Source organism: Equus caballus, chromosome 28, assembly GCF_041296265.1.
Source record: "Equus caballus isolate H_3958 breed thoroughbred chromosome 28, TB-T2T, whole genome shotgun sequence".
Taxonomy (NCBI): Eukaryota; Metazoa; Chordata; class Mammalia; order Perissodactyla; family Equidae; genus Equus; species Equus caballus.
The window spans coordinates 37,262,840-37,279,845 of NC_091711.1; the positions used below are offsets into that span (position 1 = coordinate 37,262,840).

Genomic DNA, 17,006 nt, shown 5'->3' on the forward strand with positions numbered 1-17,006 from the left:
TATATTGGCTATGAAAATTACATAAAAGCAATACAGAAAGACAGAAGGGAAAGGATCACAGACCAGAGCGAGTTCAAAATATCCCCTTTCTTCAGACTTCTGTTGCTTAAGCTGAGTCCTGGCATTTCCACTTGAACGGAGATGGAAGCTCCTTCAGTTGTCCACCTCCGTGCTTCTCAAACTTCGCGGAGCATCAGAATCAGGTGGTAAGTTACATCTGTCACTGCGGATGTGGAATGCCTTTTTAAACTCAATCCAAATATAGAAAACACATCTGCCACTTTGCTCACCTTATGCCAACCCCTTTCGTCTTCTCCCCAAGAAAAGAGGAACTGCTAACCAGATCGATAAGGCTCAAAATATTCATTTGGCCAAACTTAAAAAGTACGAGAATTCACCGGGGAAAATCAAAAGGAAAAGAAAGAATTCCCTTCACGTAAAATAGGTGTGTAACCCTCCCCCATCCTCTACTCAGCCACTAGAGCCTCCTTAGTAACCACACTCCTCACTCAGGGCTCTTGTACTTGCTGTTCCCTTTCTCTAGAATGCTTTTCTCTGCTCACCCAGATGGCCTGCTTCCCCACTTCTTTCAGTGCTGTGATCACTTGCTACCTTCTCCAAGAGGCTGTTACTAATCTCTTTTAAAACACCACCCCACCCCTCACACATGGCCCAGTCACCCTCTGACCCCCCGAACTGTTAGCCCGCCTTATCTTTCCTTCTCAGTGCTTCCTGCGCTTGACATGGCTCCATACTTCTTTGTTTGTCACTAGACTATAAGATCCACCGGAGGAGGAGCTTCGCTTCGCTCATTCCTGTATCCCCAGTGCCTAGTGTAGGTCCCGCCACATAGCAGGTGCTCAATTAATATTTATGAAATGAATGAATCTACCACCTTGCCTCTCTGGAATTCCCCCCAGCCTTAAGAGTCCCTGTAAGGGTTCCTGGAGGAATCTACTAGGACAGTGGAAGTTTGTGGGAGTACTCAGAAACACCTCCTCCTGCACCTGCACTGCACTCAGATGAAAACTGATGACTGGCAGAAAAATCCAGCCACCATCTGGCTGCTCAAGGACCCCTCCCGGGTGCTGACAGCATTGTCATTCAAGATAATGAAGATTAAAACCAACAGTGATCCAGGGGGACAGGTTCCCAGGAGGCAGCCTGGCTGGACTTAACTCCTCCTGAGCCAAGGAGCTTCCAGACTTCCTGAGAGGAAACCACCTTCCCGAGGGCAAAGGCCTGAGGCAGGCAAGGCCCCTGCTAGAGGGCTTCCAGAAGACTGGCCCAGGAAGGGAGGAAATGGAGAAACTCTGAGCAAAGGTACTTTGGGAAGATAACGGCCTTGGGCAGGGGAGGAACGCTGCCACCATGACAGATGTAACATACCATTTGCCCATCAGTCAACAAGGTCCTTCGGGCTGGGAGCCAATGACGCTTTCGGCTCATTTATTAAAGCAAAGGGTGTCTGCTCCAACTCTCAAGGCCTGAGACCCACAGCCACTCTGTCCTCATCTCTGAAGTTTACAGAAAGAGACTGTCCGGCTTAATCAATTTCCGTGAGCAAGTGCTGACCACCCTTGATTAGAACCTAAAACTCAGGAGAGCTCTAGGGAGAAGAGGAACCCAACACCATGCAGATGCTGAGGCAGAGGGAGCTGGCTGCCCTGCTGGGCGGCTCTTCCTTCTCTCCCCTTTACGGGGAAGACACTGTCAGGGACATGTTTCCTCTGTGAGAGGCAGCAACGGTTCACGCTGGGGCCAGATGGCCTGGTTTTGAATTCTACCTCTGCCACTTATCAGCCGTCTGATCTTGGACAACTTATGTAACATCTCCATGCCTCAGTTTCCTCACAGGTAAAATGAAGATGGCAACAAGTAACTCACTCCCAGGGTTGTTAGGAGAGTTAAATGAATTCATTGATGTCAAACATAAAGAACAAGTGCTGGTGAGCACAATCATTCTAGAGGCCAGAGAGGATGACACGATGATGATGATGATGATGATGGTGATGATGATGATGGTGGTGGTGGTGGTGGTGATGCTGGTGCTGGTGGTGATGCTGGTGCTGGTGGTGCTGATGAACACAGTAGTGGCAATTGTAATGGTGGTGGTGGTGACAACAATATTGCCCATGTGTTGGCAGAGATTCTGGGGACACACAGAGCAAAGGAATGACAAAAAACTTCATTAAGAGAAGAGTTTTGTGAAAATGTATTCAATCTTCAAATGCATATGAGCACCGGTCCTGTGCTTCTCCTTTCCTTTCCTCCAGTAACACAACTGAAGACAGGGAGACAGGTCTGGAGAGCTGAAAAGATGCCGAGTGAGGTGGGGAGAGAGTGGCATTGAGGGTGGCCGGGAAGCTCAGTAGCAGCTGACTCGTTGCTGCCCCAGGACCTAATGCCTGCCTGAGGCCGCCAGTGGCCCCTGGCGTCCACAGGAGCATGCTCAGGGCTGACAACGGCCCCCTGGAATGAGCTGTTGGAAAAGTATTTTTAAGTTTAAAACAAGATCATTGAACGAGAACTCACACGTATGTCTCTCTCTTCTCTTAGTGGCTTCATGCCCAGCCCCCAGCCTTCACATTCAAGTCCCAGATCCCTTTCACTCTTGGGCACAAGCACACCACCAGGGAAAAGTGGAATCTACAGGGCAGAGGACTCACAAAACACATGCACACGTACCACACACGCGCACACACATGCACACATGTGCACACTGCCTTGGGCCCCAAAGAGGATAACATTCAAGCCACTTGGCTTGCACACAAAGCCCCTCCCAACCTGGCCCAGGCGTAAGCCCCGGAAGGCCACCTCACCTCCCCAGATCCCAGGCTTCCAGGAACCGGTGGGCAGAGATTTCAAACAACACCCCCTTCACGCACCTCAAAAGTTTCTTACCCTCCTGTTCCTGCAGCTCCCACTGCCCGGAAGGTCCTTACTCCTTTTTGCATCTGGCTAACTCCAATTCAGTTTTCTGGATTCTGGAATCAAATACCGCCCCTGGAAGCCTCGAGTCTGTGGCCCTTTTCCTGGGGTCCCATGATGCTGTGCTTTCCCTACCAGAGCAGCATGAGTCCCAGCACCTACCATAATGACCACACTCCCTGAGGGCCCACACCCCACCTCCCAGAGCTCTGACTCTAGAGGCACTGGGGGCCTACTGCCATCTTCCACCCTCATGCACGGATCAGACATAAGTCTAGACAGCAAAGCCCAAGCCAAATATACACCAAGACCTAAGAGACAAAATAGGTCAGGAAAAGAATTGAGAGGGGCGGGGCGTCCAGAGGTCAAAGACACAACCAGAGGGACCGTGGCAAACTCAAGGCTTAACAGAAGTGAGGTTGGTGACCAAGTGAGGCAGGAACCAGAGCCAGAGCTCCAAGCTTCCTGGAAGGGCATTTAAGCTCAGTCAACTGCAGACAGCTGGGGACAGGTTGGACCCCCACAAAGGGCATAAACCAGGTGAGCTGCAACCCTAGACTTGCTCCTGGGGGTTTCCAGCTGCCACCAGGCTTAGCACCCACTAACCTGTGGCCTGAGACCAGCAAGGCTAAGCATCCAGGAGGACATCCTCACTGGATCCAGCATAGCTCAGCAAGAGTACCCAGCCCAGAGCATCCTCACTGGATCCAGTACAGCTCAGCAAGAATACCCAGCCTAGAGCATCCTCACTGGACCCAGTATAGCTCAGCAAGAGTACCCAGCCTAGAGCATCCTCACTGGGTTCAAATCCAGAATCCAGCTCATGCTGTGTGATCTTGGGGGAGTTTACTGAAACTCCAGACTGGGGCCCACATGGCACTGTGCCTGGCATACAGTAAGCATTCAATAACTGCTAACAGTTGTTAGACCATTGTTGATGGACCAGGCCAGACAGGGCCTGGCAGGCACCATGGAGTGTCCGAGGCATGGCCCCTTCCCTCAGGTGGGTAAACGCAGGCCGCACTGATTCAGTAAGCCTCAGAGCACACATGTACCTTCAAGTGGAAAACACATTCCGGAGAACTCCCCTATGTGTGGGGGTGGGATGAGGTCTTTTCCAGAACCCCAAAAGCCCCATTCTCACCAAGGAGCTCGGAATCTATCAGACCGTAGAACAAGTTGACTTTTACATTGCTAATTATATTATCTCCTCACTTAGACTTTAAGGTCCTCCATAACACCTAAACATGTGAATAGCACTTTGCCAATTACAAAGTATAATCAAATCAGTAACCCCGTGTTATGGGCTGAATTGTTTCCCCCCCCCCACCCTCCCCCTGCAAATTCATATGTTGGAACCCTAACTCCCAGGACCTGAGAACACAACTGTATTTGGAGAGAAGGTCTTTAAAGAAGTCGTTAAGGTTCAATGACGTCACTAGGGTGGTCCACTATGCCTGGTGTCCTTATAAGAAGAAGAGACTGGGACACAGACCCACACAGAGGGACGACCAGGTGAAGACGCAAAGAGAAAACAGCCATCTACAAGCTGAGGAGAGAGGCCTCAGAAGAAACAATGCTGAAGATGTCCTGATCTACTTCCAGGCTCCAGAACGGTAAGAAAATGAACTTCCAGTTTTTAAGCCACCCAGTTGTGGCCCTTTGTAACGGCAGTCCTAACGAAGTAACGCACCCCGTGAAATCAGCTTGACGCGTGATTATTGCCATTTTACCAGGAGAACACTGGAAGTCTCGGACCTGCCGGAGCCACTCAGCCCCTAAACGGTAAAGCTGGGATTCAAGAGAATGAAGCCTGGCTCCTTCCACGACTTCCTAAGGATTTGACACTTACTCAAAAGCATTTATTGAGTATCTACTGTGTGCTACGATCTTTGTAACGGGCTAAGGATCCTAAATAATGAGTCCCTTCTCTCATGGAGCTTATGACTAAAAGGGGAGATAAATGATAACCATCATCAAATAAATATAAAAATCCATATTTAGAAGTAACTGGAGATTGCTGAAAATATGAGTAATTTTCCCCCTACTGGTCTATAGTTTTTACTATAAACATTTAAGCCAAACAATCAAAGTTTTCTTTTAAAAAAGCTAAACCATAAAGTGCATATTCAAAGAACAAGGGCTGGAGAAAAAAAGCGTTGCTCTTTCATTCCCCTCTTCTCTAAGTAAATGAAAGAATCAGGCAGGGGCAAGTCATAAGCCATGCACAGAAGTCTCTATCATGTTAATATGCCTCAGCAACACAGCTACAGCTCTAGAAATGATACAGTTAACATTCTCTATGCAGGAGAATTTTTCCCTCTAAAGTTTGAGGCCAAAGCTATTTCAAAGAATAACCACGCTCAGGGAAATGGATTTTGTTTTTCTTCACCCAGATGAGAATTCACACAATAGCTAGCATTCTCCGCCAGGGAAAATTCTTGCAAAACTGGATGGAGCTGAATTTCACTTTATAGCTGGGGCTTATGCATAAATTACTATTACATGTTTATAAGGGTTTTATGTTGGCATAACATTTCACTGCTAGAGAAGCATTTACGCAATATGTGGCATCTTTAAGTGTTTTTTCATTTACAGTTCTGCACTTTGGGGTCTGTAATGGTAGGCAAGTCCATGCAAACCCCCAATGATTGTCAACCCCTGGAAGGCTCAGAGCTGTCCCAACAGGGATTAACTGCACTGCCACCTGCAACAGAGGATGCAAGGACTTCACATTTCTACAACCCTCCACGAGTGTGAGGTGCTGTCAGAATCACATTAATTAATGCATCGGATGGCATTCAAGATGGAGCCAGAAATTCAACAGCATCCCCAGGCTCGTGCATCTGAGCTGCCTCACAGAGGCAGGTGAGCAATGACATTTGAGGAGCTGGCAATGAATCCAAGCCCCGGTTTACTGATGCTAAGAGCATGCTGGCACTAACGGCAGCCCTGACCACTTTGAGGGTCAGTACAACTAGGAGCTAAGTTAGAATCCAGGTTCTGCAGCCCACCTGGCACGGAGAAATCCCTCCAACTTAAGCTTTGCTCTATTATCTTTAAAATAGAGGAAATCGTAATACCCACAACACAGCATTACAGGGACATTGAAATGAAATCATGCATGTAAGCTCTTGGCCCAGACCTGACACCTACTAGACGCTCAAGAAATGCTATTTAGATGAACGACGTCACTGCTTATTGGAGAGAAAGATCTGGATAAGGCCAGCAGTGAGGAATCATTCCATTCCTTCTCCTCCCAACTGTGTTAGCCCTGATCCGGCCTGACTTTGCAAAACCAGGAACAGGGTTCTGGACCCACAGGAGGGATCAGTCAAGTTCTTCAATTTGCATGCAAAACTGTGTGTGTGCACACACGTGTGCCAACGAACACTTTTGGGGACTAGGGCACATTTTAATAGCCTCTCAAAGGGATCCACAGCCAGGAAAGGTTGACAATGACTAGTGTGGGGTCTAGCTCACTCCTCTTGTTTAGCTTGCTTCCTGCAGGCTGGACAGAGGTGTTGGTGTGATGGAAGGAAAGACAATAGAGGCAGAAGGCTCAAAACTTCACATCTTGGCTCTGTGCCCTACTTGCTAGGTGACCTTGGCAGAACTCTCTAGCCCTCCATGCATGATGTCTCCCCAGTAACTCAGGGTCAAGGCCACCTCCTCGCAGAGTTGTTGGGAGGGTCAGCACAATAACAAACGCCTGGCATGCAGTGGGGCCAACCAAGTGTTAGTCTCCCTATTACAGTCCATGCTGGAAAAACAGAAGGCTCCTCTTGGCCAACAAGACCAAGTACAAGCTTTGTCTTATCTTTCTGTCCACCTTCTGCTTCTTGCACACCATGAACCCCTACCACCTCCGCTAATCCTGCACCAGGCCAGGATCAATCTGACCTGTCTACACCTATCTATAATTCAGTGTTCCCTCTATCACCACCAAGTTCCACTCCATGCCCAGCTCCACAATGAGGTATCTCAGTTGTGCTCTTTAGATCAAGTGGCAGCCGAGGGCAGGGAAGAGTTCAAGCTTCAGAATCAAGCCACCTGGGTTCAAACCTCAGCTCTCCCACTTCTTAGCTGGTGACTTGAGACCAATAACTTAACCTCTCTGTGACTCAGGTTCTCAATGTGTAAAATACAGATGATTATATCATCTACCTCACTGGGAAAAAATTAGTTAATTCATGTAGAGGGTGAGGACAGGCCTGGCACCTGATAAGCGCTGGCTGTGATTAGAGTCTGATTGCAAAAAGCAGACTCACTGAAACCAGCTCAGATAATGGCAGTTTACAGTCGAGACTTTGAGGACAGAAAGGGAGAGGGGCCCTCCCATGAACCCCAGAACAGCAACTGCAGTCCAACCAAGCGATAGAGAGCCGGCAGCTAGATTCCAGGCAGCACGAGGGACCTCAGATGGGAGAGTGTGGGCTCTGCCAGGAGCTGATTCAGCTGCTCCGTGTGTCTATAAGATCTGGCCCTGCCTTCTCCAACCTCACGTCCCTCCACTACATGTCAGCCACAGAGGCTTTTCTCTGTCCTTTGAACAAGCCAACTCTGCTTGCACCTCAGGACCTTTGCACTTGCTGTTCCCTTGGCCTAGAATTCTCTACTGTCCTGTCTTTGCATAGCAGCTTTATCACAGCCTTCAGCTGTCCCCAAATTGGCAGGCCCTCGCTAACCACCTAACCTTTCCCTTCTACCACCAACTCTCTAGACCATCAAACTGGATTATTTCCTTCAAAGTATTCATCTTTTTTAAAAAAACAAACAAACAAACAAACATTTTTCTGCATTTCCTTACCCTAGAATATAACATCCAAGAAGGCAGGGACTTGGTTCCTCATGTCCCCAGAAGAATGTCTCATCCATAGGAGGGACACCATAACTATTTACCACATGATTGACTTCCTCTCTCTGCTGCTTCTCCTGTTCCTAAGTGGCTGGTTTTCTCTATATTTCTAGTCTAGATTCTCAAAAGATGCACAAAACTCATCACCATTATCACATCAGGATACAGGTTCTTATGCTAGGCCGCTACAAAGGATGCTGCCCAGACTCTGGCATGGCCAGTACGCCAGCTGCCCACTCTTAAACCAACGAGCACAGATTCCTAGGACAGCCCCATCAACAAGGGCGAGGCCATGTCCCTTAGCACATGTTGGGGATGTGGCAGATCCCATGACAACATGCCAAAGGCACAGGGTCTTTGTAATACCCTGTATTCCATATATATAAGTCCTGTTTCCCCAACCACATTATGAATTTCTTCACAACAAACACTTTTACACCTGCCCGTAACACCTTCAAGAAAGGCTAACTCAAATGGAGGACCAGGACCAAATGGAGTGTGAAAGGCAAGACTACAGAATGAGAACAAAGAGGAAAAGATAGCAGTATAAGTGAAAAGCATCTGTAAGCTGTACAAAGGTTTGTGAAACAAAAATTAAGTCAAAATAGATTAAAGACCTGAAGGTAAGACCTGAAACCATAAACCTCCTAGAAGAAAATATAGGCAGTACACTCTTTGACATTGGTCTTAGAAGAATCTTTTCAAATATCATGCCTAGTTGGTCAAGGGAAACAAAAGAAAAAATAAACAAGTGGCACTACATCAGACTAAAGAGCTTCTGCAAGGCAAAGGAAACCAGGAACAAAACGAAAAGACAACTCACCAACTGGGAGAAAATATTTGCAAATCACATATCTGATGAGGGATTAATCTCTAAAATATATAAAGAACTCACACGACTCAACAAAAAAACAAACAACCTGATCAAAAATTGGGCAGAGGATATGAACTGACATTTTTCCAAAGAAGATAGACAGATGGTCAGCAGGCATATGCAAAGACGTTCAACATCACTAATCCTCAGGGAAACACAAATCCAAACTACAATGAGATATCACCTTATACCTGTCAGAATGGCTATAATCACCAAGACAAAAAAAAAAACAAATATTGGAGAGGATGTGGAGAAAAGGGAACCCTCATACACTGCTGGTGGGAATGCAAACTGGTGCAGCCACCATGGAAAACAGTATGCAGATTTCTCAAAAGATTAAAAATCAAAATACCATACAACCCAGCTATCCCACTACTGGGTATTTATCCAAAGAACTTGAAATCAACATTACAAAGAGATTTATGCACCCCTATGTTCATTGCAGCATTATTCACAATAGCCAAGACGTGGAGGCAACCCAAGTACCCACCAACTGATGATTGGATAAAAAATATGTGGTATAGGGGCTGGCCCCGTGGCCGAGTGGTTAAGTTCGCGCGCTCCGCTGCAGGCGGCCCAGTGTTTCGTTGGTTCGAATCCTGGGCACGGACATGGCACTGCTCATCAAACCACGCTGAGGCGGCGTCCCACATGCCACAACTAGAAGGACCCACAACGAAGAATATACAACTATGTACCGGGGGGCTTTGGGGAGAAAAAGGAAAAAATAAAATCTTTAAAAAAAAAAAAAATATATGTGGTATATATAGACAATGGAATACTACTCAGCCATAAAAAAGGATAAAATCATCCCATTCACAACCACATGGACGGACCCTGAGGCTATTACGTTAAGCGAGATAAGCCAGACAGAACAAGACAAACAACATATGATTTCACTCATATGTGGAAATAAACAAACACATGGACAAAGAGAACAGATTAGTGGTTACCAGAGGGGAAGGGGGTTGGGCGTGGGCATAAGGGGTAAAAGGGCACATATATATGGTGACCGACAAATAATAATGTACAACTGAAATTTCACAATGTTAGAAACTATTATGATCTCAATTTTTAAAAAAACCTGGAAAAGAAGAAAAAGTTTGTGGAAGCCAGTTACATAGAGGACTATGAACATCTGAGTCCTGACGCGTCTTCGGGAAGCTGCAGAAGAGCCGACCCAGGTGAGAGCATCTGCATCAGACAGCCACAGGTGGGACTGAAGCTTCTGCCAGAGCGGTCCCTGAATGAGGATTTCAGGCATACTGAGGCACTGCTCCCTGAGCCCTGGGCCAGCAGAGCATCTGCCACTTCTCCCAGCGTGCTGGGCAATGTTATCACCTCCACGAAGCTTCAGGGAGAGAAGAGTCAGGAAGCTCTACTTTAGGACAGGGACCAGCAGACTTTTTATGTAGAAGGTCAGATAGCAAACACTTTAGGCTTTGGGACGGTATAGTCTCTGTTGCAAATACTCAACTCTGCCATTGTAGTAGAAAGCAGCCACAGACAACGGTAAATGAATAGGTGTGGTTGTGTGCCAACAAAACTTTATTTACGGACACTGAAATTTGAATTTCATGGAATTTCCAGATGTCACGAGATAGTATTCATTTTTCTTGGACCACGGAAAAATGTAAAAGGCATTCTTAGCCCATGGGGCTATATGAAAACAGGGGTGGGCCACCCCACCTCCAATCCCTGCTCTGGACCACTCCGCATTGCCATCTCTCATCCCATAGTCTGAACATCAAGGTCCTCCTGACATTCTACGTTGGGACTAAAGCTGCTGGAATCCCCTCTACTCAATCCTCAGTGACTCTGAGAACCACTAGGATTCAAACCAAGTTTGTTAAAAATTCTCCTTCCGGCCTCTGATCAAACCCCTCTGGCGGGAGACCTCAAGTGCTTTCTGGAGCAGCCCATCCCGCTGGCGGACAGCTCCAGCTGCGGGCAGTTCTGACGGAGGGAGCTCGCCTTCTCCCTGTGACTCTCCCCAGAGCTCCTGGGCCTTCCCAGTGGGGCCTCTGCAGGATCTACCCAGGCCATCTTCCCCATGACAGCTCTCCACATTCTTATTGGCATCAGGGAAAGAAAAATGAAAGGGATGGACCACTTCCACGACAGAAAAATCTATCCCCAGAGAGGGAGCAACCATGGGATTTTTGCTGGAAAACTCGACTTTTACCTAAACATCAGCTTCAGAAACAGCCCAGTCCACAGACCTACCAGAAAGTCAAGAAATGACTTAGGAGAGGAAAAAGACGTTTCCCTCATACCTGGCAGAGAACATCCTCATTATAATTTGTGGAATGAATGAATAAATGATTGAACAAATAAATTATGTGAGCATGCCTAAACGGAGAACATTCTCATCATTCTACCAAAAGTTGTTCAGATCACAAAAACAAAACAATAAGATTTAGTAGCTTAAAAAATTAAAAGATGAATGCTATAGGGACGAATTGATTCCCTAATGAAATTCTTAATTTCCCTAGAGCCAGACTCACTGCTTTAAAATATCTCATTTACATGAATAAAAAAATAAGAAAAGTGATTACTGACTACCTCCTTGGTGGGAGGGATCTTCACACACATCACCTCGCATAATCTTCACAAGACACCCACCACTCTAGGGAACCACGATTCCTCTTTTTTTTCCCCAGACCCAGGGAGTGTGGGCTCTGGGTTTCAAACCCAGATCTGCCTAACCTTAAAGCTTTAGCATGCTCCTTCTGCTGCATATGCCATAAAACTCTGCTCATTCCAGTCACTTATGGATTCTGAAATCATTATAAAATGATCTACAGGCCAGATCATCAGAGAACACGCCTCTAAAATGCCCCTGAATTGCAGAAGGTAACAGATGATACAAACCAAGAGAAAAATATATGTGGGAAACCTCCATCCATACTGATGACGTTTGGGATTCTATCCTACGTCTTATTTAATATAAAATTATTCAATTTAAAGATTTTATTTTTCTTTTTTCTCCCCAAAGCCCCCTGGTACATAGCCATATATTTTTAGTTGTGAGTCCTTCTAGTTGTGGCATGTGGGATGCCGCCTCAGCATGGCTTGATGAGCGGTGTCATGTATGCACCCAGGATTCGAACTGGTGAAACCCTGAGCCGCCGAAGCGGAGAGCACAAACTTAACCACTTGGCCACGGGGCCAGCCCCAAAATTATTCGATTTAATGATATCATATGCAAAACAGCTAACACTGCACCCAATAGGCATACCCAAAATGGATAGCTGCTACTTAAAAATCTAGAAAAATTAATAGAGGCCACATACACTAAAAAAAGGATCTAGTTCAGAAAAACAAAAATGGTCCTAAAAATAAAGAATCCTTTTGCAGTTTTACTCCCCGTTCTTAAGTACTGCTTTTACATATATTCATTTAAAATTATTTGGGAGGCCAACTCACTTTGGAAAAATTCTGAGAGTGTTATAATGGAGTCTAATCTCTTCTGCAGGCTTTGATATGTGAAACTAGGTTGTTGCTCCTTGTCTAACAAGAAAAAAGTCAAAGTTTGGTTTGAAACATTCTAGCATCTTTTTCCTTTGCAAATCTCTAATATCTGAGCATGGTTTTACTGCTCTGGAAATGTTTCTGTATATTACCTTCCTATGCAGTGGACAGATATTCTCATTGTTTTTTCCTCTTATAAATGTGTAAAAGCAAGTCTCACGGAGATGGCAAGGGGGCTTTGCCAGTTGCAAGCGAAAGAGAAACTAACTAGTCTAAACAAAACACAGAATTTAGTGGCTGATAATCTGCAAAGTCCAAGGGTTGAGCCGCCCTCAAGCAAGGTTTGATCCAGATCCAATGGATGAGCCGGCCTCTCTCCATTTCTCAGCTCTGCTCTTATCCATATTGACTTCATTCCCAGACGCCAAGCCATGGAGAGAGAACAGCAGCTGGGTTGGTGCAGCTGGGACGTGCACAGCCACGTCCTCCAAGGTCCAGGCCAGTGGAAAAGAACATACCTCTTTCCACAGTCTATGCGAAAGTCCCATCATCTCATTGGCTCTGACTAGGCCATGTGCCCCCACCAAGTCACTGTGGTAAGGGATAATCTGAGATAAAACTGAACAGCGTGAATAAATGCTGCGTCGGAAAACCAAGAGGTGCCCACTACAGGCTACGTGACTTGCCCAAAGTCACACAGGTCCTAAGAGACAAGATCAGGAAGGACTCAAGTACAAATCTTCTGACACCAAGGGCTCTAAAAATAGCAGCAAATTGTTTTAAGCCATCCAAACTGAATCTCTCAGTCACCAGTAACATTCTAACATATTGATCAACCACCTATAGAACTTTCAAGAAAGCCAAGTTCCTTTTCCAAAACATAAATTTTGTAAAATTAAACAAGGTGGCCATTATCTAAATCAAAATAGTTTTAAATGGTTCCTTACCATCTGGAAAGTCAGAACATTGGACTCCAACGTAAAAAGGAAAAGCTCTTTGACCTGTTTTTGTCCCTACCCTAATAGAAAGCACTGAATCCTATTTATGACAAAGGACCCTCCATGCAGGCTATTGCACTGGCTGTTTGCAACTCTAAAATGACAGCCATTATTCAGTTACAGATTAGAATCGCAAGCAGTAGGGCTTTCTTCAAATAAAAAATAAAATTAAAAATAGATTTGCCGTGGCCTTTTTAATGAAACTAGTAGCTCTGCTGGCTTAGAGGGAAAACGACATATTTCCTGGGATTTTCATATATTGATCTGAGCAGCAAGAAAAAAAAAAAGTTACCAACATTCCTCTTTTGAGAAATCGTGCTCTGCTTTTTCTCTAACTGCACATACAATCCGCCTGCCCCTCCACTGCAGGCCTGGGCAGCCAACACATGCCATTTCCCCCAAAATGAAACAAACCCTTCAAAATCTGACACATGCAGGTGACACAGAACACCAGGTGCAGCCTGCCAGGTGTGTGCCAAATAAGGAAATGATTTGGCCCAGCATTGTCCAACAGAACTTTCTGCAATGGAGTAAATGTTCTATATCTGTGATGTCTGCTGATATCGTAGCCCCTAGCTGAAGACTAGGAACCGAATTCTGTATTTTATTTTATTTTAATTAAAGTATTAATTAAAGTAGCCACATGTGGCCAGTGGCTACTGAATTGGAAAGCAGCACAGATGTTGCCCTTGAGAATTTCTCCAGCATGTCATTGATTGCTCTCTCCCACTTGCATTTTCTACCCCAGCACAAACCAACCACCTGCCATTCTCCAAATAAGGCATCTGTTTGTGCCTCTGGACTCCTGCAAGGGCTGCTCCTTTGGTCCAGAATTTCCACTCCTAGCATGACCAGTAGACTCCTCTTGTCCCCAAAATCCAGCCCAGGTTTCACCTCTTCTCTGAGGCCTTCCCCAATTTTCCCTTCTCTGCTCCTGACTCATGAGAGTGGGTCAACTCTGCTTTTCCATCATCTCCATGTTTATGCATATTTCTGTGGCCGTGTTCACCATACTGTCACAAGCCTGTCCCCTCCACAGTGGAAGGCAGTAGAGCGTGGCGGTAAGCTATGGAGAGACTGAGCGTTCTGGAGACAGCTGCCTTTGTCAAATCCTGCCTCTAGCACTTACTACTAGGCTCCATGACCTCTCTCAGCTCAGTGCCCCATCTGTAAAATGACGTTCTCAGTGGTAGCTCTGCTTCACGGTTTTCTGCATGGACTAAATGACCACACACAGGTAAACATTAGCATGATGCCTGGCAAGGAGCGAAGACAATAAAATTCAGCTCTTCTGCGTTTTCATTAAATTATTAGACTATGCACCTTTGAGTAGGTACTGGGTCTCAGTCATCCCTGTAACCTAGAGTCAGAGCATACAGCAGGCACTCAGTAAAGATTAAAATTACCAATTATGGGCTGGCCCCGTGGCTGAGTGGTTAAGTTCGCGTGCTCCGCTGCAGGCTGCCTAGTGTTTCGTTGGTTCAAATCCTGGGCTCAGACATGGCACTGCTCATCAAGCCACGCTGAGGCAGTGTCCCACATGACACAACTAGAAGGACCCACAACGAAGAACATACAACTGTGTACAGGGGGGCTTTGGGGGGAAAAAGGAAAAAATAAAATCTTTAAAAAAAAAATGACTAATTATGCCTCCAGTGGACGGTGGCAGTCCTGAGCCCTGTTCTGAGTATACTCCTTAATTAACTAAACAGCCTTGTTCTGACTCAAACTAAGAGACTAAAAAAGATCTTAACAGAGGTAAGCAGGGGGCAGAGGGGTGAGGTCTCAGGGAGATCAAAGGTTTTTATGGGGGTTTAATCAAACTGTACCCAAATTCACTACCACCCACCTCCTCACATGGCCCACCACGACCCCAGACCCTCTCACATCCCCAAACTGACCAAATCACTACCAAAATGTTCCTGAGAGAATAAGCTTTATCCTGCAGTTTTGGGGGCAATAACAAAAGTTTAAGGGCTACTGGTCTAACACTAACATAAGAGATATATGTACAAGCGACTCGAAGCTCCAACAGTCTATCGTGGCCACTGTCCCTCATTCTCCCAGTTTACCTGTTCCCTGCTTTTCCAAGGTGTGGATCTGGATAAGGGGGAAGAGAAACCTTCAATTTACAGAAACAGGCCACACCTGGATTCTAGTCACGGTCCCCCATGTACCTGGCTCTGAAGGACAGGGCATCTCGAGTCCCTCTGAGGCTCCTAGGTTTTAGCGAAGGTAAATATAGATGAGCAGCAGGTGAAACAAGCATGAAAAATGATTAAGTGTTCAATATACAGGCTGTCCAGCTCATGGAGAGTCTCGACGGGACTGTTCATTTCCCAAATTCAATGTCTTCCTCCTGCTACAAGGCTCCCTGGCACAGGCACTCGGCCAGGAGTGCAGTAAGAGAGCAGTTCGGGAGCTTGGTGCACACAGCAGGTGCTTGACTTCAGCCCAGCTTCCACTTCGGGGAAAGCAGCACTAGCATCCAGGATGCAGGTGATCTACCTGCGGGGGGACCCTGGGCAGGGGGTGGAAAGGATAACCAGTAGCATGACTGGGTGGCGCAAGGCATATCCAACAAGAGGTCTGGGGCTCTGCAAGTTGCCTACTGTGTGAACCTGGGTATCTCACCTTCCCTCTCTGGGCGTCAGTTTCCTTGTTTACGAAATTAGGAGGTGGTTTCCCAACATCTTTTTTTAAAGAAGTAAAACGCCTTTTTGTTCCAAATGAAATCTTATGGGTTAACTCCAAGATATACAGGAGGAGTTGCTGTGATCGAGGCGCATTTGTGGGATTCATGAAACCCCACCTACAAGAACATCCCTCCTTACCCCCTCGGAAACCCAGAATCCTAGAAACTCAGGGAACGGTGTGAGCAAACTACATCATTCTTCTAAGATCACATCAAGTTGGACTATTTCAGGATGTTACTTACAATGGACCTCACGATGCCCATCTATATGGAGGGATGAGAAATAGACTAAATTGATTATTATTTCATTTAAAACTTTTGTTATTAAAAAAATGCCAAACAGGCCAGCCCGGTGGTACAGTGGTTAAGTTCACACGTTCTGCTTTGGCGGCCTGAGGTTTGCTGGTTCAGATCCCGGGTGCAGACCTATACACTGCTTGTCAAGCCATGCTGTGGCAGGCGTCCCACATATAAAGTAGAAGAAGATGGGTATGGATGTTAGCTCAAGGCCAATCTTCTTCAGCACAAAAGAGGAGGATGGGCAGCAGATGTTAGCTCAGGGCTAATCTTGCTCAAAAAAAAACAAAAAACAAAACCCAAAGTCAAACATATTCAAAACCAGAGAGAATCCTTACAAACCTATGATCCAACATCAATTATCAAGTCACGGCCAGTCTTGTTTCATCTCTACCTGACCCATTCCCATATCCCCAAGATTATTTTGAAGCAAATTCCCAATGCACTATCGTCTAGTCAAAAATATTTCAATACAGCTATCTAAAAGATAAAGATTTTGAAATCCTAGGCCTCAATTTCATTACCACACTAAGAAAAAAAAAATATTAATTCCTTAACATCATCTGACATCCAAGGTCTTTGCTCCATCATTTTTTCCCTCTTACAATTAATTTGATGAAGAAGTTAGTCATTTTTCTATAGTTTCCTAGGGCCTGGATTTTCATGACTGCATCTCTGTTTGTCATTTAACATGAACTTCTTTTCTCTATATTTCAAGTGACTTCATAGTTAACTAGATCAAGGGTCTTGACCAGATTCAAGTTCGATTAGGAGGCGCATAACATCTGGCTGTTTCTCTTTTTGTGTTGCTGGCAGCCATTGACTACCACTTTCTACATTAAACTGATTATTTTCAGCTTCTTATCTATCTTCCAAAAT

General features: G+C 45.8%; 1 protein-coding gene across 5 annotated transcripts in view; it reads right to left on the reverse strand.

The window, feature by feature from the left end:
• The window catches only part of LARGE1 (LARGE xylosyl- and glucuronyltransferase 1), a 540,210-nt gene that overhangs the window by 456,111 nt on the left and 67,093 nt on the right, over positions 1-17,006 (reverse strand). The gene's annotated exons all lie outside the window — the stretch shown is intronic.